At 44.1% G+C, this 22,567-nt stretch overlaps 1 long non-coding RNA gene across 1 annotated transcript in view; it reads left to right on the top strand.

Moving 5' to 3' along the window:
• Positions 1–1,278: 1,278 nt before the first annotated feature.
• LOC143782437 (uncharacterized) overlaps positions 1,279–22,567 on the top strand; it is a 68,099-nt gene continuing 46,810 nt past the window's right edge. Inside the window, exon 1 of the long non-coding RNA XR_013216952.1 lies at positions 1,279–1,405. This is a non-coding gene — a long non-coding RNA (uncharacterized LOC143782437). The remainder of the gene's footprint in view (positions 1,406–22,567) is intronic.

Genomic DNA, 22,567 nt, shown 5'->3' with positions numbered 1-22,567 from the left:
TTTAAAATATTTTTACAATTATTTTAATTTTTAAACTTTTTTTTTTTTTACTTAGTCCCACTATGGGACTATCATTTTTTGCAGGCTGACCGGTTCTACATCATGGGGATGCAGCAGCATCTCTATGCTATAGAAACTGTCAGCTTTAGGCCAGGGTCACACACAATGTATAAAAAATCTGTCCGATTTTGTCTGCTGAGAATAGCACAAATGTTCTCCATATGGTGATCCATATCTCATCCGTGTGCAATGCCAGGATGCGTTTTTTTCTCAAAAAAGTATCCGTGCGTCATCCGTATGTAATCCGTATGGTGAGATTTTCTCACACACTTGCAAAATGAGCAAATAATGGCTGAGCCTTTCCTGTCACCTGCCCAATGCCTGAGAATTTCTCGCAAGTCACACTGATGGTCCGTGTGCTGTGTGATTTTTTTCTCGCACCCATAGACATGCATTGGCGTTTCTCAGCTGAGATACGCGGACAATCGCAGCATGCAAGTATAATACAGATGAGAAAAAAACGGATGATGGGAGCTGCCCCATTGATTAACATTGGTCCGAGTGCTAAGCGATTTTTTTCTCACTTAACACTCATCCGTATTACGCTGTAGTGTGACCCTGGCCTTACACTGACAGAGGAACTTGTTGATCATGCACTGCGCATGATCAGCAAGTTTACTAGCTATGGTGACCCAGATGTCATCATGGCAACAATCGGGACCCTGGGTCACGCCGCGGGATCTTTGATCTCGTTTGACTGCAGCATTTCGGGGGTTAAATGCTCCTGCCACTTAGTGCTGGATGTCAGCTGTCAGAATCAGTGTGTGCGGGCGATCGTGCAGATGTAATATTCCGTCCGTGGTCAAATGGGTCCAGGTCGCATGGACGGATTATTACGTCTGATGTCGGAAAGCGGTTAAATATGCATATAAGTCACAGCAAATAGTGCCACATATTATGAACTAGTATAAACTTTCACACATTCACATTAAACTTTCAAGAACTGTTGGATAAAGAGGTCATTTAGCAGATTATCTGGCATTAAATTACTTTGCAATTGTTCCAGCAATGCCTTTGATGTAAGGTGACAATACTTGCAGTGTTACCGCTGCGTCTAATGTATGTACACACTCCCGCCTCCCACTCCCATTCTCCCATCATCTGATTGTATCACAGTCTATTTGCTTCTGTATTTAACTATGGTAATTGAGAAGTAATAATTTCTTCCTTTGCTTTGAAAAGCCTGAGAAGCTATTGTTTTGTGTCAGACTTTAACTTGTTCTTGGCCAAACTATCATTTCAAGCAATAACATGCAGCTAATCCTTATTATGGTTTATCTCAGTATCACTGAAACATAACAGCTGAGGATATACTGGCTTTGTTCACAGCAGGAAAAACTCAGTGGTAAGTCATACAAAATATCTTATATTGTGTGGCATAAAGCAGTTCAGGAGGCTGCAGCCTGCACTGACATGATAAAACGACTGTGACAGCGGGTTGTAGTGTAAACCTCAGAGAAATCAATTTGACCCACAAGATGACCTTGCTTCAGGAATATTGCCAGCTTGCCAATAGAATCTTAAATACATGGATAAAGAGGAAAAAACTAGATGTGTGTATAAAGTGAGAAGAGAAAAAATGTTATATAAAAATTGAAGCAAATACACATGATTTGTGGATGCTTCTCTTTGTAGTGTTAAAGGAATGTAGAAGATTAGTGACAAGCATTAGTGAAAGTATATGTCAGTCTCAATATCCCCAAATAGGGGGTAGTCATCTAGAAATATACAGCTCTGGCAAAAATTAAGAGACCACCACCTCAAAACCCTGTAATGGGCAGCCCAATCTCCAGACCTGAACCCCAATGAAAACCTCTGGAATGTAATCAAGACGATGATGGATAGTCACAAACCATCAAACAAAGAAGAACTGCTTACATTTTTGTGCCAGATGCAGTGTGAAAGACTGGTGGAAAGCATGCCAAGACGCATGAAAGCTGTGATTAAAAATCATGGTTATTCCACAAAATATTGATTTCTGAACTCTTCCTGAGTTAAAACATTAGTATTGTTGTTTCTAAATGATTATGAACTTGTTTTCTTTGCATTATTTGAGGTCTGAAAGCACTGTTTTGTTTTTTTTTAATTTTGACCATTTTTCTTTGTAAAAGAAAAATACAAAATGTATTGCTTGGAAATTCGGAGACATGTTGTCAGAAGTTTATAGAATAAAAGAACAATTTACATTTTACTCAAAAATATACCTATGAAGAGAAAAATCTGAAAAAATGAACATTTTGCAGTGGTCTCTTAATTTTTGCCAGAGCTATATGTACAACCCCTGGCAAAAATTATGGAATCACCGGCCTTGGAGGATGTTCATTCAGTTGTTTAATTTTGAAGAAAAAAAGCAGATCACAGACATGGCACAAAAATAAAGTCATTTCAAATGGCAACTTTCTGGCTTTAAGAAACACTAAAAGAAATCAAGAATAAAAAATGTGGTAGTCAGTAATGGTTAATTTTTTAAACCAAGCATGCCATATCTGTGATCTGCCTTTTTTCTTCAAAATTAGACAACTGAATGAACATCGTCCAAGGCCGGTGATTCCATAATTTTTGCCAGGGGCTGAATAATCTCTAACATATACATCGGACTTCAGTATGGTTCCATTAGGTTTACCTTATACTGCATAACTAGACATCTGTGACATTGCTATATCTAGGATTATACCTATATACTCCTGTTTGACATATATTTAGCTGATTTTGTGGGTTTTCCTCTTTTCCGGCATGCCCCCAGCATGCAGACTGTGTGTTGGTTCATATGTGTTTGTCCACACTTATCCTTGCCTGTCTAATTTATGTAACAAAGCAATTTTATATACACTATACTATGGACCTTGTGATTGTCTTTTGGTTTCTTCCCCTCCCTTTGACTAATGTTAAAGGAAACCTGGCAGCTTGCAAGAGCGTGACTGGGATACGAAAAAGTGTTCTATACTGCATAGAACCTTATAGGCACCAAGGTGCTCAGTTAATGTATTGCTATAATATGTGGATGACTCCATGTGTTCAGGTAAATGTATTAGATATAGGGAAAAGATAAGAATAGTACATAGTTTAACCCCTTTCTGACCTCAGACGGGATAGTGCGTCCGAGGTCAGATCCCCTGCTTTGATGCGGGCTCTGGCGGTGAGCCCGCATCAAAGCCGGGACATGTCAGCTGTTTTAAACAGCTGACATGTCCCCGCGATTCACTCAACGCTATTAACTAGTTAAATGCCGCTGTCAAACGCTGACAGCGGCATTTAACTAGCGCTTCCGGTCTCCTTGAGACCTCTATGGTTGTTGATGCCGGATTGCTATGAGAACCACCCTGTGGTCAGCGCTCATAGCAATACAACAATTCTACTACATAGGAGCGATCTGAACTTCGCTCCTATGTAGCAGAGGTGATCGAGCTGTGCATGCTTCTAGCCTTCCATGAAGGCTATTGAAGCATGCCAAAATTTTAAAAAAAGTGTTTAAAAATATAAAAAAATAAAAATATATAAAACTTCAAATCATCCCCCTTTCGCCCCAATCAAAATAAAACAATAAAAAAAATCAAACCTACACATATTTGGTATCGCCGCATTCAGAAACGCCCGATCTAACAATAAAAAAAGGATTAACCTGACCGCTAACCTGATCCTTAATTCCTCCAACATCTGCCAGCAGGGGAAAGTCTTCAGACTTTAAGGGCTAATTCAGGCAAGATTGTTATATACCGTATTTTTCGGACTATAAAACGCACCTGATTATAAGACGCACCCCCAAATTTGGTGAAGAAAAAGAGAAAAAAATATTTTTTTTATGTTAAATGGACCACCATTGTCTTATAATGCCAGTCTCCGTCTTACAAATCATATGTCCCTCATCCTGGTATCTATATAACCCCCATTCTTGTGCTGGCACATGCCCCCCTGTGCTGCTGTCAGGCACATGCCCCCTGGTCACTATATGCCCCCCTGTACTGCTGGCAGACACATGCCCCCTGGGTCACTATATGCCCCCCTTTGCTGCTGGCAGGCACATGCCCCCCTGGGTCACTATATGCCTCCCTGTGCTGGCAGGCACATGCCCCCCCGGTCACTATATGCCCCCTGTGCTGCTGGCAGACACATGCCCCCCCTGTGCTGCTGGCAGACACATGCCTCCCCCTGTGCTGCTGGCAGACACATGCCTCCCCTTGTGCTGCTGGCAGACACATGCCTCCCCCTGTGGTGCTGGCAGACACATGCCACCCCCTGTGCTGCTGGCAGACACATGCCCCCCCTGTGCTGCTGGCAGACACATGCCCCCCTGTGCTGCTGGCAGACACATGCCTCCCCCTGTGCTGCTGGCAGACACATGCCTCCCCCTGTGCTGCTGGCAGACACAAGCCTCCCCCTGTGCTGCTGGCAGACACATGCCCCCCTGTGCTGCTGGCAGACACATGTCCCCCTGTGCTGCTGGCAGACACATGCCCCCCTGTGCTGCTGGCAGACACATGATAAAATAACAAACACTTAACTCACCTTTCCCTGATGGCTCCGTGCTCACAGCTCCTCGAGTGCTTCCTGTTTCCCAGGCATCTGATCATGTGACCTGGGCACACAGTGATGTCATCACTGTGCTGTGCCTATCACATGATCGGATGTCAGCACAGACGCAGGAAGCAACCGAGGAGCTGTGAGCACGGAGCCATAAGAGAAAGGTGAGTTAAGTGTTTGTTATTTTATCATGTGTCTGCCAGCAGCACAGGGGGAAGCATGTGTCTGCCAGCAGCACAGGGAGGGGGAAGCATGTGCCTGCCAGCAGCACAGGGGGGCATATAAGAGTGACCTGGGGCCATATCCATAATGGGAGTGGGGGGGAGATGCAGGCACATGTAATATTCACTGCTCCCTTGTGAATCAACTCGGCACAGGTTCAGCACCGAGGTGATGGACAGCAGGTGCAGTGAATATTACATGAGGCTAATGAGTGGGAGCACAGAACCTCCTGCTGTCTCAACAGCCTGCAGCCAGCCCACCCCAGCCCCCTGACACCACTCCAGAGCCGCCCCAATCCTCTACAGCACAGCACACAGATTCGGATTATAAGAAAATTTTGGGGAACAAAAGTGCGTCTTATAGTCCGAAAAATACGGTATATGTGTGATGTTTGTGTGCATCATGGACCGCATATGACGAGCACATGCACCCATTGGAGCTAATGTGCCAGGTCAGATGGTCAAAAACTGCATCATGCACTACTCATTATTGTCCCCAATCTCTTCTTTTTCCTGTCCTGATCTGGCTGTCCATCACTTCAATGACACTCTTAGAAGCACCCTGGACCAAGTAGCTCCCCTTACCCTCAGAACCTCCAAACACAGAGTGAAACAGCCCTGGCTCACATCGCAAACCCGATTTCTCCAGCGATGCTCTAGGTGTGCTGATTGCTGAACGCTTATAGAGGAAACACACCAGAAGACTTCATACACTTCAAATTTATGTTAAGGACCTATAACTCTGCCCTTCACCTCGCCAAACAGTCCTACGACACCACCCTGATCTCCTCACTATCCAACAACCCCAAGAAGCTTTTTGACACCTTTCACTCCCTCCTCAGGCCAAAAGCACAAGCCCCTATCACAGACATTTGTGCTGATGACCTGGCCTCCCACTTTATAGAGAAAATAGATAACATCCGTCAGGAAATCCACTCCCAATCACCAAGTTCAGTGACTCCCATCCCTCCCTGCATTTCCCCTGGCTCACTCTCCACATTCAATCCCATCACAGAAGAATGAGTCTCCAGGCTCCTCTCCTCTTCTCGTCCGACTACATGCACTACCGACCCCATTCCCTCACACCTTGCATAGTTTTAGGCGCTCGCTCAAAACAGAGCGGCCTATCACATTCACTAATCAAAGTCATTTTATGTTTGTGTGTGTGTAGCCCATTCACTATCTCCATCTATCCCCCACCCCCTGAAGATGGCTGGACCATCATTGTAAGTGCATCATTGTAAATACATACCTGTGCTTTTTATCTCCCCCACCTCATTGTAGATTGTAAGCTCTCACGAGCGGGGTCGTCTTATTTCTCTTTAATTATTGTATTGTTAACGTTGTTACTTATGACTGTTGTGTTTGAAACTGTTAAACTGTAAAGCGCTGCGGAATATGTTGGCGCTATATAAATAAATATTATTATTATTTTTACTACTCTGTTCCTATTTAAAGACCACACTAGTGCATGTAAATCAAAGGAAGCTCCTACACTTGTCCGATATGTAGACAAGCACACTAAGCTGCACACAGGGCCAGTCATGTCTGCAATTTGCAACCACCTTCTAAACCCGGCCTCATACAGATTATATACTGGAATGTTATAAATTAGACTGGAAACGAGTAGCAGAGTACTATTAGATACGTAGGATTCTCTGATGTGGACATGGTACAGCACACCTTTCTAAGCCATTTTAGTTTCACATTGTAGTGGCGGTAGGTTCATCCAATTAATATTCTAACACATTTTAAACTCGTTTTATTGAACGCTCAGCTCAAAAGTATACAGCAAATCAAATACAGAAAGGAAAGGATTCAAGGTATATATTCTGGTAAAGTCAACATATATAGGACCAGGGGATTCAATAGAAAACTGAAAATAAACATAAATAACATCTATACAATTACAAAATCAATATTTTAATATCTATATTTCCCCAGCTTGGGAACCAACTTCTCTCCAGTATCAGGGATCAGAACTTTGGAGACATATCGGCTCAATTTACTCTACTGTCAGAAGGTAGTCGGAACCTGAGGGTATATGAAGAATAGAAGGTCCTAGGAGATGCACACCATACCTCCCACACTTTAGTATATTCTCTACTTTTGTATACCAATCTCTCATTGGGAATTGTAATATTAATTAAAATTTTTATTCTAAAGCACTTTAACCTCTTCCCGACATTTGCAGTATATATACGTCATGGCGATTGCTGTGCACGGGTGATCGCCAACGAGTGTCAGCTGATTATGACAGCTGACACCTGGCTCTCAGTGCCAGTAATGGTGCACTTTAACCCCCTAAATGCTGCGATCGGTGTGATTGCAGGATTTAGAGAGCAGGCAGAGGGAAGCAAAGCCCCTCTGCCCTTGAATCGGAAAACCCCACGATGAGGGGTCCCGATCATTGCTATGGTGACCCGATGTTGTCATGACAACATCTGGGTCACCAAGTACTAGCAAGTTATTTAGATCATGCACAGTGCATGATCAAACTAACGTTTGTCTGCAGGGCTGACAGGCTATAAGGTATAGCCATGCATCTGCATTGCTATGCCTTATTACTACGACCAGACTACAGAAAGTGAAAGTCCCATAGTGGGAATAAGTAAAAAAAAAGTGAAAAAATTTTTAAAAATATTTTTTTTTAAGAAATCAAAAAATAAGTATTTGATCCCTTGCTGATTTTGTAAGTTTGCCCACTGACAACTTGCGTTGAGAAACACGTAATGGTGTCTCCGCGGCTTTTCTACATGCATATGCCCACTGACAAAGACATGAACAGTCTATAATTTTAAGGGTAGGTTATTTTTAACATTGAGAGATAGAATATCAAAAAGTAAAATCCATAAAATCACCAGTATTTGAACCCAACCATTAAGAGTTCTGTATCCTACAGACCAGATATACTCTCCTAATAAACTTGTTACCTGCATCAAAGACAGCTGTCTTACATAGTCACCTTTATAAAAGACTCCTGTCTACAGACTCAATTAATCAGTCAGACTCTAACCTCTACAACATAGGCAAGACCAAAGAACTTTATAAGGATGTCAGGGACAAAACCATAAGTAAGATGCTGCGTGAGAAGGAGACATGTCATGATTCCCCAATGGCATGGGAACATCAGAAACACAAAATAACAGACTAGCCCTCGGGTGATGGAAACTCAAGCTGACCGTGACCTAAATCTACCACACAACTAACAGTAGCCAGGAAGCATTCCTACGGCTGCCTAGATGCCATGCGCCAGCCGGAGAACTAACTACACCTGGAAGAGGAAGGAACAGACCTGGCTTACCTCTAGTGAAATTCCCTAAAGATGATAGTAGCCCCCACATATATTAACGGTGAGTTCAGAGGAAAAGACATACACAGTATGAAGGTAGATTTAGCAAAGCGAGGTCCACTTACTAGATAGAGGAAGGATACAAAAGAGGACTTCACGGTCAGCTGAAAAACCCTTTCAAAAACCCATCCTGAAATTACTTTAAGACTCCTGTGTCAACTCATGACACAGGAGTGGCAATTTCAGTCCACAAGAGCTTCCAGTAACAGGAAATGACAAACTGTAAACTGGACAAAAAATACAAAACAAAAAGGACAAGAGTCCACTTAGCTGATCAGCAGACTGGTAGCAGGAACATGCAACTGAAAGACTCAGGTTACAATGATGACCGGCAAGGAAGTGACTGGAGAGCAAGGCTAAATAGGGAACTCCCAAAACTGATGGAAGCAGGTGAGCTGAGGCAGAAAAGAACACACAAGTCTCCAGTACCACCAGCCACCACTAGGGGAGCCCAAAAAGCGGATCATAACAGAGACATCTGTTGGTGTAATAGTAAGAAAATGGAAGAAATACAAAATGACTGTCAATCGACATTGATCTGGGGCACCATGCAAAATCTCACCTCTTGGGGTATCCTTGATCATGAGGAAAGTGAAAGAAAAGCTCAAAACTACGTGGGGGAACTTGTTCTGATCTCAATACAGCTGAGACCACAGTCTTATTTGCAGTTTACAGTGAGAAATAAGTATTTGATCCCTCTGGCAAATAATACTTAATACTTGGTGGCAGAACCCTTGTTGGCAAGCACAGCAGTCAGACATTTTTTGTAGTTGATGATGAGGTTTACGCACATGTCAAGAGGAATTTTGGTCCACTCCTCTTTGAAGATCATCTCTAAATCATTAAGATTTTGAGGCTGGCACTTGGCAACTCGGTGCTTCAACTCCCTCCATAAGTTTTCTATGGGATTAAGTTCTGGAGACTGGCTAGGCCACTCCATGACCTTAATGTGCTACTTTTTGAGAAACTCCTTTGTTGCCTTGGCTGTATGTTTTAGTTCATATTTTGTATGACCTAGCCACGACGTTGTCACTCAGGATTTTACAGTACATAGCTCCATCTATTCTCCTATTGATGCGGTGAAGTAGTCCTGTGCCCTTAGCAAAGAACACCCCCAAAACATAATGTTTCCACCTCCATGCTTGACAGTGGGGATGGTGTTCTTTGGGTCATAGGCAGCATTTCTCCTCCTCCAAACACCGCGAATTGAGTTAATGCCAAAGACCTCAATTCTTGTCTCATCTGACCACAGCACCTTCTCCCAGTCACTCACAGAATCATCCAGGTGTTCGTTGGAAAACTTCAGATGGGCCTGCACATGTGCCTTCTTGAGGAGGGAGACCTTGCAGCCACTGCAAGATTTTAAACCTTTGCGGCATAATGTGGTACCAATGGTTTTCTTGGTGACTGTGGCCTCAGCTGCCTTGAGATCATTAACAAGTTCCCCCCGCGTAGTTTTTGGCTTTTCTTTCACTTTACTCATGATCAAGGATACCCCACGAGGTGAGATTTTGCATGGTGCCCCAGATTGATGTCGATTGACAGTCATTTTGTATGTCTTCCATTTTCTTACTATTACATAGTAACATAGTTATTAAGGTTGAAGGAAGACTTTAAGTCCATCAAGTTCAACCCATAGCCTAACCTAACATGCCCTAACATGTTGTTCCAGAGGAAGGAAAAAAAAAAACATGTGGCAAAGAGTAAGCTCCACATTGGGGAAAAAAATTCCTTCCCGACTTCACATACATTCCCTGGATCAACACCCTAACAAGGAATCTAGTATATATACCCTGTAAAATTATAATTTTCAAGAAAGGCATCCAGTCGCCTCTTAAATTTAAGTAATGAATCACTCATTACAACATCATACGGCAGAGAGTTCCATAGTCTCACTGCTCTTACAGTAAAGAATCCGCGTCTGTTATTATGCTTAAACCTTCTTTTCTCAAGCCGTAGATGATGCCCCCTTGTCCCTGTCTCAGGTCAATGATTAAAAAGATCATCAGAAAGGTCTTTGTACTGTCCCCTCATATATTTATACATTAACATAAGATCACCCCTTAGCCTTCCTTTTTCCAAATTAAATAGCCCCAATTGTAATAACCTATCTTGGTATTGCAGACCCCCCAGTCCTCTAATAACCTTGGTCGCTCTTCTCTGCACCCGCTCCAGTTCAGCTTTCTTATACACCGGAGACCAGAACTGTGCACAGTATTCTAAGTGTGCTCGAACTAGTATAGTGACTTGTATAGAGGTAAAATTATGTTCTCCTTATGAGCATCTATGCCTCTTTTAATGCATCCCATTATTTTATTTGCCTTTATAGCAGCTGCCTGACACTGGCCACTAAATGTGAGTTTGTCATCCACCCATACTCCCAGGTCTTTTTCATTGACGGTTTTGCCCAGAGTTTTAGAATTATGAACATAGTTATATATCTTATTACTTCTACCCAAGTGCATGACCTTACATTTATCCCCATTAAAGCTCATTTGCCATTTATCAGCCCAAGCTTCTAGTTTACATAAATCATCCTGTAATAAAAAATTGTCCTCCTCTGTATTGATTACCCTGCAGACTTTAGTGTCATCTGCAAATATTGAAATTCCACTCTGTATGCCCCTACAAGATCATTAATAAATATGTTAAAAAGAAGAGGGCCCAATACTGACCCCTGTGGTACCCCACTGCTAACCGCGACCCAGTCCGAGTGTGCTCCATTAATAACCACCCTTTGTTTCCTATCCCTGAGCTAGCTCTTAACCCACTTACACATATTTTCCCCTATCCCCATTATTCTCATTTTATGTATCAACCTTTTGTGTGGCACCATATCAAAAGCTTTTGAAAAGTCCATATACACCACGTCCACTGGGTTCCCTTGGTCCAGTCCATAACTTACCTCTTCATAGAAATTGAAGAGATTAGTCTGACATGAACGGTCCCTAGTAAACCCATGTTGGTATTGGGTCATGAGGTTATTCCTCTCCAGATACTCCAGTATAGCATCCCTTAGAATGCCCTCCAGGATTGTACCCACAGTAGAGGTTAAGCTTACTGGCCTATAATTTCCGAGTTCAGTTTTTCTCCCCTTTTTGAAAATTGGCACCACATTTGCTATACGCCAGTCCTGTGGTACAGACCCTGTTATTATGGACTCTTTGAAGATTAAAAATAATGGTCTATCAATGACTGTACTTAACTCCTGCAGTACTTGGGGGTGTATCCCATCCGGGCCCAGAGATTTGTCAATTTTAGTTATTTTTAGACGCCGCTGTATTTCCTGCTGGGTTAAGTAGGTGACAGATATCAGCTAGAAGAGTATATCCCAAAAATTATTTAAAACATAACTTTTACTGAAGAATGTTAAAAATTAGAACAAACCATAACAAACAATGAGTGCTCACGCCGAAAACTGTGCTCAAGATAAAAAACTGGTTTGGTCTCACCAATTAAGGACAAAGGATCTCCAGATAGGTAAATCGGGTGATCCTAGGGAGGGTCCACACAGTAGATTAATGAAAGGGGACAGGAACCTATTCCCCTGTCGTGCCCCGGCAAAAGACTCCTGTCCTTACAAGGACAGGCCCAAGTATGCTCTACTTTGGACACCCCCCACCAAATGTAATTGACGCCTCCCTACGCGTTTCTTCACCAATGATGGAGATTCATCAGGGGAGATTTTTTCTGGCCAAACAGGCCTGGACATCAGTTTCAAAGTCCATAAATAAAGTCCACTCAAGCATCCAAAAGTACAGGGTATACGCAGTGGCTGTATAGCATCCTGGAGATGAGTGATATCCTGTGGCACCCCACTCTGGTAGGTGAGTCAGCACAGAGTGGTTAAAGCTATCCCTTTTTATATATGTAACATATTTACACGATCCCTCCTCCACCAAGCGGGTGTATATCAGTTAGTGCCCACCCCCATCCGGCTCTGCTTGCTTACCGGGTACTTTTGCGCTCCATTACTGGAACGCACGCCATCCTCCCATGTGTTCGATAGTCGCCGACCTCCTCCCAGTGTGTATCGCGCAACCGGAAGTGCCGACGCCATATTGGATGCCTCGCTTCCGGTGCGCCGTTGCCGCTGTGCGCTTCACCATGAAACGCAAGCTGATACCGACAGGCTGGCGCAACAGGATGACGTGATCTTATACATAAAGCTGGGCTGGTCTAGAGTACTCCGGACATTCAGCACCAGTATAATATATACAGGCACTTCTACAGCACATGAACGCCTCGTTTAGGACTCAAAAAGCAATGAGCCATCATAGACAATTGGTTATTATTAAGGCTAAGTACATCCTATACGTCTAAGTACCTAATAAATAGACTACTTAATAAAACGATAGTCGATTTATGTGAGCTGGAAGTGTCCAGACCACATGATAAACTATAGGTGTACTCTTTATTATATATAGAAGTGTCCTAATATAACAAGAGGCACATAAAAGATAAATATTCATATGCCTAACATAGAATAAAATAATAATATCATAGAGGCCTACGATGTGCTGCCAAAAAGCCACTCCAACTAAGGGAACATGCAGGCACAAGGAAGCATAGCCCCCTATATAGTGCTGAAAGGTGGATAATACGATATATTACAATAAGAGCACTAAATGAACGTAGATGTATAAAGAGTGCTGCATATTAAAGCCCAGGGGGTATACAGTGGAACAGTTTAAAAGATAGTCACTTGATGAACTTATGTGCCACATGGATATCGGATATATACAGTTTGTTCAAAATAAATTGCAGTACCCCTCATCCCTGGAATATAGCAAGGTTTACAAACAGAATCCCAATCTACCGAGACCAGAGATATGGTAAAAGCCAGGGGACCCTAGGCAGGGGGGTAGCCCTGCACATCAGTATGCAAATGTTTTGTTTATTACAGCTGGTTCCTTGGACTGGAGGTCCAAGACATCTATCAAAGGGTACCCTCACAGAGGGAAGGAAAAACAGAGAAGAGAAAGAGAGATCAAGAAAACACTCTTAAGCAAGGGGAGAGGAGAGTCCAGAGTAGATGTATAATACAAATATGTGCAAAGCGCACAGCCTTGCATGGCGAATGCGTGAATGTCACTTGGAGGTGTGTTGTGAATTTGCTTTTTGCTCCCTCTAGTGGTTACTAGTTTTTTGACTCTGTTTTTTTTCTGTCATTCCTTTTATCCGCACCTGGGTCGTTAGTTAGGGGTGTTGCTATATAAGCTCCCTGGACCTTCAGTTCAATGCCTGGCAACGTAGTTATCAGAGCTAGTCTGCTGTGCTCTTGTCTACTGATCCTGGTTCCAGTTATATCAGCTAAGTCTGCCTTTTGCTTTTTGCTATTTGTTTTGGTTTTGTATTTTTGTCCAGCTTGTTCCAAATCTGTATCCTGACCTTTGCTGGAAGCTCTAGGGGGCTGGTGTTCTCCCCCCGGACCGTTAGACGGTTCGGGGGTTCTTGAATTTCCAGTGTGGATTTTGATAGGGTTTTTGTTGACCATATAAGTTACCTTTCTTTATTCTGCTATCAGTAAGCGGGCCTCTCTGTGCTAAACCTGGTTCATTTCTGTGTTTGTCATTTCCTCTTACCTCACCGTTATTATTTGTGGGGGGCTTCTATCCAGCTTTGGGGTCCCCTTCTCTGGAGGCAAGAAAGGTCTTTTGTTTTCCTCTACTAGGGGTAGCTAGATTCTCCGGCTGGAGCGTGTCATCTAGAATCTACGTAGGAATGATCCCCGGCTACTTCTAGTGTTGGCGTTAGGAGTAGATATATGGTCAAACCAGTTACCACTGCCCTATGAGCTGGATTTTTGTATTCTGCAGACTTCCACGTACCTCTGAGACCCTCGCCATTGGGGTCATAACAGTTTGCCAGGCCGGTATTAAATGTTTAATGCATTGCAGAAGAGGGATTATAAGAAAGAAGATTCTGAGTTTTTTTTTTTTTTTTTTTTTCTTCTTCCCCTTTACCTCAGAGTGGCTATGCTTGCTGCAGACATGAATGTCCAGACCTTGATTACAAGTGTGGACCAGCTGGCTACTCGTGTGCAGGGCATACAAGACTATGTTATCAGAAATCCTAGGTCAGAACCTAAAATACCGATTCCTGAACTGTTTTCCGGAGACAGGTTTAAGTTTAGGAATTTCATGAATAATTGTAAATTGTTTTTGTCCCTGAGACCCTGTTCATCTGGAGACTCTGCTCAGCAAGTAAAAATTGTTATTTCGTTCTTACGGGGCGACCCTCAGGATTGGGCTTTTTCGCTGGCGCCAGGAGATCCGGCATTGGCTGATATTGATGCGTTTTTTCTGGCGCTCGGTTTACTTTATGAGGAACCCAATCTTGAGATTCAGGCAGAAAAGGCCTTGCTGGCTATGTCTCAGGGGCAGGACGAGGCTGAAGTGTATTGCCAAAAATTTCGGAAATGGTCCGTGCTGACACATTGGAACGAGTGTGCACTGGCCGCTAATTTTAGAAATGGCCTTTCTGAAGCCATTAAGAATGTTATGGTGGGTTTTCCCATTCCCACAGGTCTGAATGATACTATGGCACTGGCTATTCAAATTGACCGGCGGTTGCGGGAGCGCAAAACCGCAAATTCCCTCATGGTGTTGTCTGAACAGACACCTAATTCGGTGCAATGTGATAGAAAAACCGCAAATTCCCTCATGGTGTTGTCTGAACAGACACCTGATTTAATGCAATGTGATAGAATCCTGACTAGAAATGAGCGGAAAATTCATAGACGCCGGAATGGCTTGTGCTACTACTGTGGTGATTCTACACATGTTATCTCAGCATGCTCTAAACGTATAGCTAAGGTTGTTAGTCCTGTCACCGTTGGTAATTTGCAACCTAAATTTATTCTGTCTGTAACTTTGATTTGCTCACTGTCGTCTTATCCGGTCATGGCGTTTGTAGATTCAGGTGCTGCCCTGAGTCTTATGGGTCTGTCATTTGCTAAGCGCTGCGGTTTTACTCTTGAACCATTAGAAAATCCTATTCCTCTTAGGGGTATTGATGCTACGCCATTGGCAGCAAATAAACCGCAGTATTGGACACAGGTTACCATGTGCATGACTCCTGAACACCGCGAGGTGATACGTTTCCTGGTTTTACATAAAATGCATGATTTGGTTGTTTTAGGGCTGCCATGGTTACAGACCCATAATCCAGTCCTGGACTGGAAGGCTATGTCAGTCTCAAGTTGGGGCTGTCGGGGTATTCATGGGGATTCCCTGCCTGTGTCTATTGCTTCTTCTACGCCTTCGGAAGTTCCGGAGTATTTGTCTGATTATCAGGATGTCTTCAGTGAGTCTGAGTCCAGTGCACTGCCTCCTCATAGGGACTGTGACTGTGCTATAGATTTGATCCCAGGCAGTAAATTTCCTAAGGGAAGACTGTTTAATCTGTCGGTACCTGAACATACCGCTATGCCTTCATATATCAAGGAGTCTCTGGAGAAAGGACATATTCGTCCGTCCTCTTCCCCTCTTGGTGCGGGATTCTTTTTTGTGGCAAAAAAGGACGGATCTTTGAGACCTTGTATTGATTATCGGCTTTTAAATAAGATCACTGTCAAATTTCAGTATCCTTTACCGCTGTTGTCTGACTTGTTTGCCCGGATTAAAGGTGCCAAGTGGTTCACCAAGATAGACCTTCGTGGTGCGTACAACCTTGTGCGCATTAAGCAAGGTGATGAATGGAAAACCGCATTCAATACGCCCGAAGGTCATTTTGAGTACTTGGTGATGCCTTTTGGGCTCTCCAATGCGCCTTCAGTTTTTCAGTCCTTTATGCATGACATTTTCCGGAAGTATCTGGATAAATTTTTGATTGTTTATCTGGATGATATTTTGTTTTTTTCTGATAATTGGGATTCGCATGTGGAGCAGGTCAGGTTGGTCTTTAAAATTTTGCGTGAAAATTCTTTGTTTGTCAAGGGCTCAAAGTGTCTCTTTGGTGTACAGAAGGTTCCCTTTTTGGGGTTCATTTTTTCCCCTTCTGCTGTGGAGATGGACCCAGTCAAGGTCCGAGCTATTCTTGATTGGACTCAGCCCTCGTCAGTTAAGAGTCTTCAGAAGTTCTTGGGTTTCGCTAACTTCTACCGTCGTTTTATCGCTAATTTTTCTAGCATTGTGAAACCTTTGACGGATATGACCAAGAAGGGCTCCGATGTAGCTAACTGGGCTCCTGCTGCCGTGGAGGCTTTCCAGGAGTTGAAACGCCGGTTTACTTCGGCGCCTGTTTTGTGCCAGCCCGATGTCTCACTTCCCTTTCAGGTTGAGGTGGATGCTTCAGAGATTGGAGCAGGGGCCGTTTTGTCGCAGAGAGGCCCTGGTTGCTCTGTTATGAAACCTTGTGCCTTTTTCTCTAGGAAGTTTTCGCCTGCCGAGCGAAATTATGATGTGGGCAATCGGGAGTTGTTGGCCATGAAATGGGCATTTGAGGAGTGGCGTCATTGGCTCGAGGGTGCTAAGCATCGTGTGGTGGTCTTGACTGATCACAAAAATCTGATGTATCTCGAGTCTGCTAAACGCCTTAATCCGAGACAGGCCCGCTGGTCATTGTTTTTCTCCCGCTTTGATTTTGTTGTCTCGTATTTACCAGGTTCAAAGAATGTGAAGGCCGATGCTCTTTCTAGGAGCTTTGTGCCTGATGCTCCTGGAGTCGCTGATCCTGTTGGTATTCTTAAAGATGGAGTTATCTTGTCAGCTATTTCTCCGGATCTGCGACGTGTGTTGCAGAGATTTCAGGCTGATAGGCCTGAGTCTTGTCCACCTGACAGACTGTTTGTCCCGGATAAGTGGACCAGCAGAGTCATTTCCGAGGTTCATTCCTCGGTGTTGGCAGGTCACCCGGGAATTTTTGGCACCAGAGATCTGGTGGCCAGGTCCTTTTGGTGGCCTTCCTTGTCAAGGGATGTGCGGTCATTTGTGCAGTCCTGTGGGACTTGTGCTCGAGCTAAGCCTTGCTGTTCTCGTGCCAGCGGTTTGCTCTTGCCCTTGCCTGTCCCGAAGAGACCTTGGACACATATCTCCATGGATTTCATTTCTGATCTTCCGCTATCTCAGGGCATGTCCGTTATCTGGGTGATATGTGATCGCTTCTCAAAGATGGTCCATTTGGTTCCTTTGCCTAAGCTGCCTTCCTCTTCCGATCTGGTTCCTGTGTTTTTCCAGAACGTGGTTCGTTTGCACGGCATCCCTGAGAATATTGTGTCAGACAGAGGATCCCAGTTCGTTTCCAGGTTCTGGCGATCCTTTTGTAGTAGGATGGGCATTGATTTGTCGTTTTCGTCTGCTTTCCATCCTCAGACTAATGGACAGACGGAGCGAACCAATCAGACTTTGGAGGCTTATTTGAGGTGTTTTGTCTCTGCTGATCAGGACGATTGGGTGACATTCTTGCCGTTGGCTGAGTTTGCCCTTAATAATCGGGCTAGTTCCGCCACCTTGGTTTCGCCTTTTTTCTGCAACTCTGGTTTCCATCCTCGCTTTTCTTCGGGTCATGTGGAGCCTTCTGACTGTCCTGGGGTGGATTCTGTGGTGGATAGGTTGCAGCGGATCTGGAATCATGTGGTGGACAACTTGAAGTTGTCACAGGAGAGGGCTCAGCGCTTTGCCAACCGCCGCCGCGGTGTGGGTCCCCGACTACGCGTTTGGGATTTGGTATGGCTTTCTTCCCGCTTTGTTCCTATGAAGGTCTCCTCTCCCAAATTTAAACCTCGTTTTATTGGGCCTTACAAGATATTGGAAATCCTTAATCCTGTATCTTTTCGTCTGGATCTTCCTGTGTCGTTTGCTATTCACAATGTATTTCATAGGTCCTTGTTGCGGCGGTACATTGTGCCTGTAGTTCCTTCTGCTGAGCCTCCTGCTCCGGTGTTGGTTGAGGGCGAGTTGGAGTACGTGGTGGAGAAGATCTTGGATTCTCGCCTCTCCAGGCGGAGGCTTCAGTACCTGGTCAAGTGGAAGGGCTATGGTCAGGAGGATAATTCCTGGGTGGTCGCCTCTGATGTTCATGCGGCCGATTTAGTTCGTGCCTTTCATGCCGCTCATCCTGATCGCCCTGGTGGTCGTGGTGAGGGTTCGGTGACCCCTCACTAAGGGGGGGGTACTGTTGTGAATTTGCTTTTTGCTCCCTCTAGTGGTTACTAGTTTTTTGACTCTGGTTTTTTTCTGTCATTCCTTTTATCCGCACCTGGGTCGTTAGTTAGGGGTGTTGCTATATAAGCTCCCTGGACCTTCAGTTCAATGCCTGGCAACGTAGTTATCAGAGCTAGTCTGCTGTGCTCTTGTCTACTGATCCTGGTTCCAGTTATATCAGCTAAGTCTGCCTTTTGCTTTTTGCTATTTGTTTTGGTTTTGTATTTTTGTCCAGCTTGTTCCAAATCTGTATCCTGACCTTTGCTGGAAGCTCTAGGGGGCTGGTGTTCTCCCCCCGGACCGTTAGACGGTTCGGGGGTTCTTGAATTTCCAGTGTGGATTTTGATAGGGTTTTTGTTGACCATATAAGTTACCTTTCTTTATTCTGCTATCAGTAAGCGGGCCTCTCTGTGCTAAACCTGGTTCATTTCTGTGTTTGTCATTTCCTCTTACCTCACCGTTATTATTTGTGGGGGGCTTCTATCCAGCTTTGGGGTCCCCTTCTCTGGAGGCAAGAAAGGTCTTTTGTTTTCCTCTACTAGGGGTAGCTAGATTCTCCGGCTGGAGCGTGTCATCTAGAATCTACGTAGGAATGATCCCCGGCTACTTCTAGTGTTGGCGTTAGGAGTAGATATATGGTCAAACCAGTTACCACTGCCCTATGAGCTGGATTTTTGTATTCTGCAGACTTCCACGTACCTCTGAGACCCTCGCCATTGGGGTCATAACAGAGGTGGACAGAGGGTGCCAATAGCTACAGGAAACAGCTGAAATTCAATTGTTCATTGAGTCCATGGGGGTGGCAGGTGTCCAACATAAAGATCCACCTAGTTTCCCTTTGTAGTAGGGCTTTATCAAAATTCCCTCCTCTAGGGGATGGAGACACCTTGTCAATCCCCATAAAGCTCATGACACCCACATTGCCCCCATGGTTCATAGCAACATGTCTTGCAATGGGGGTATCCCTCTCGTTGCGGATATCCCCCAGATGTTCTCCCACTCGTCTCCTGAATTCCCTAAAAGTTTTGCCAATGTACGTCATACCGCAAATGCATACTGCTCTATATACCACCCCTTTTGATTTGCAATTGATGAATTCTTTGATGGTATAAGTTCTTTGAGTGTGGGTGTCATAGAAATCCTTCCCCACCCGTATTGACTCACACACAACACACCCTCCACATCTGTAGCACCCCCTCGGCCTCTGTGGCAACCAAGTTCCTTTAGTGGGTGCAATAAGATGACTATGAACTAGTCGATCTCCCAGGGTCTTACATTTCCTATACGTTATCTGAGGGCGTGTGCCTACAACCTCCCTGAGGTCCTCGTCCATCCCGAGGATACCCCAGTATTTCTCTAAAATTGTCCTCACCGAAGAGGCGCCATTATCGAATGCACAGATCATTCTGATAGAATTATGATTGCCCCTCTCCTTTTTGTGCGGTACCAACAGATTATTTCTAACCTGGGCCCTAGCATGATGGTAGGCCTCCCTCAGCACCCGATCAGGGTACCCCCTATCCAAAAACCTAGATCTCAGGTCCCTTGCCTTGATTTTAAAATCCGTGTCATTGGAGCAATTCCTTCTCAGGCGGAGGTACTGGCCTTTAGGGATGCCTTTTTTCAAGGAATACGGGTGATGACTATCCCATCTTAGTACTGAATTCGTAGAGGTAGGTTTTCTAAAGATTGTAGTTTCAATACCATCATTATTATCATTTTTTTAGATCAAAATATCAAGAAAAGGTAAACTCTTTTCCTCCATTTCAAAGGTGAACCTGAGACCTATGTCATTTAGATTTAGTGATGCCAAAAATTTCTGGAAGACATCTCTAGTACCCCTCCACAGGACAAATACGTCGTCTATATATCGGACCCAAAGGTCGATATAGACGGTATAGATCTCATTGGCTTCCGAAAAAACGATGTTGTCCTCCCACCAGCCCAGGAACAAGTTGGCATAACTTGGCGCACATGGGCTGCCCATTGCAGTGCCCCTGAGCTGGTGGAGGACCCTCCCATCGAAACAGAAATAATTATTATTAAGAACGAACTCCAAAAGGGTCATCACAAATTGGTTATGGGGGCCAAACTGTTGACCTCTTGTCCTCAAAAAATGCCGTACCCCTCGCATCCCACAAGTATGCGGGATCGAGGAGTACAGCGCCTCGACATCTATGCTTGCCAACAAAGTACCAGGTTCAAGGGAGATTCCCTCGAGCCTCCGTAAAAGGTCCATAGTGTCCCTGATATAGGATGGGAGCGACGTCACAAATGGTCTTAAAATTTGATCTATATATGTTCCTGCATTCTGGCAGATGCTCCCTATTCCCGAGACAATTGGTCTACCCTTTAGAGGCTCGACTCCCTTGTGGACTTTAGGCAAGGCATAGAAGGTAGCCATAACCGGGTGCTGAGGGAGGAGAAAGGAGAATTCCTCTTGACTGATGAGATTATCTATAAGGGCTTGCTGTAGTATGCCTTCCAAATCCTTTACACAGGATGTTGTTGGATTGTGCATTATTCGGGTATAGGTGGTTGGATCGTTTAGCAGGGCCAGGCACATGTCTTTGTATCTCTCTACATCCATCACAACCACATTGCCCCCTTTGTCTGAGGGCTTAAAGATGATGGTTTTATCAGTTTCAAGGTTGTGGAGTGCTGTAATCTGTGCCCTGCTAAGATTATGTCTGGACCATGTCCCCGTGAGTTGTTTAATGTCCTTAGTAGCCAGATTTAGGAAGACATCTATTGCTGAGAAGTCCCCCCCTACAGGTGCCATTCTCTTACTGGGGTTCTTCAGCTGTGTAAATGGACCCATGCCTCTATCTGTCTGGGGCATAGTATCCAGGTTAGCTAGTAATTGGACGTCCTGTATCATATCTAGAGGAATCCCTAAATCAGCCGCAGTTTTTCTATCTTTTTGTTGGAACAGTTTATGCCACCTCAGTCTTCTAACAAATAAATGTAAGTCCTTCACCATATCAAATAGGGCAAAGTCTGTAGTTGGTATAAAGGAAAGTCCCTTTGAGAGAACCGACATAGAACTGAGATGCCTATTAGATAAATTTATAACTTGTGGGGCTACTCCTTGTTGTAACTGTTGTGACTCCTTAATTGGTAAGGACGGTCTAAAAAACCGGGCCTTGAAGTGGATGAGTGATATCTACCTCCCCTTTGATAACCTCTGTTTTTGCCTCGTTGTCGACCTCTAAAGGGACCCACTCTACCCTCAGTGTCAGATATGTCGGTTTCAGTGGAGGAAAAGTCAGTCTCTCTGTCCACCCTTTCTCGTCGATCTCCCACTACCTGATAGATCTTATTGTCCTTAAAATCTTGTAGGTCTCTCAGATATTGCTTATGTTTCCTCTCTTTAAGGTTGTATTGAAATTTTTCTATAGTACTCTGCAGCTGACTTTCTTTGGTAACAAAATCACTTTCTGAACTAAACTTCTTGGTGATCTCTATTTGTTCTCTGAGTTTAACATTGAGCCTTTCTAAATTGGTCTTCTCTTCACTGACCAAAATTTGCATTAGCCTGAGGGAACTAGAGGTAGCCTCCTTCTCCCACAGGCTCATAAGTTGTGGTGTCCTACAGCGTATAGCTGGCAGTAGGGAGATTCGAAAACCCCTAGGTACAATGCTATTAGCCAAGTAGTTTTCAAGGCTCTGTAGTTCCCACCAAGAAACTATTTGTTCTTTGTAGGTTCTGGTAAGATCTTTAAAGACCGTACCATATGTTGGTGTGTACTTTTTTTGGGCAAAGGTCTTCTCAGAAAAGATATCCTTTGCTTCCGTTAACCATAGATTAGTGTCCGGCCCCGCTGCCAAAAAACCAGCCATACCAAAACTAGACAATCATATAATAAGCTATGGCCTGGATATACCAAGCCTGTTGCTAACTCTTGGGGATTATCGACAGATATCAGCTAGAAGAGTATATCCCAAAAATTATTTAAAACATAACTTTTACTGAAGAATGTTAAAAATTAGAACAAACCATAACAAACAATGAGTGCTCACGCCGAAAACTGTGCTCAAGATAAAAAACTGGTTTGGTCTCACCAATTAAGGACAAAGGATCTCCAGATAGGTAAATCGGGTGATCCTAGGGAGGGTCCACACAGTAGATTAATGAAAGGGGACAGGAACCTATTCCCCTGTCGTGCCCCGGCAAAAGACTCCTGTCCTTACAAGGACAGGCCCAAGTATGCTCTACTTTGGACACCCCCCACCAAATGTAATTGACGCCTCCCTACGCGTTTCTTCAC

This window comes from Ranitomeya variabilis, chromosome 1 (assembly GCF_051348905.1).
Source record: "Ranitomeya variabilis isolate aRanVar5 chromosome 1, aRanVar5.hap1, whole genome shotgun sequence".
Taxonomy (NCBI): domain Eukaryota; kingdom Metazoa; phylum Chordata; class Amphibia; order Anura; family Dendrobatidae; genus Ranitomeya; species Ranitomeya variabilis.
The sequence above is the reverse complement of the archived record's forward strand: the minus strand, read 5'-3'. Positions and strand labels throughout refer to the sequence as shown.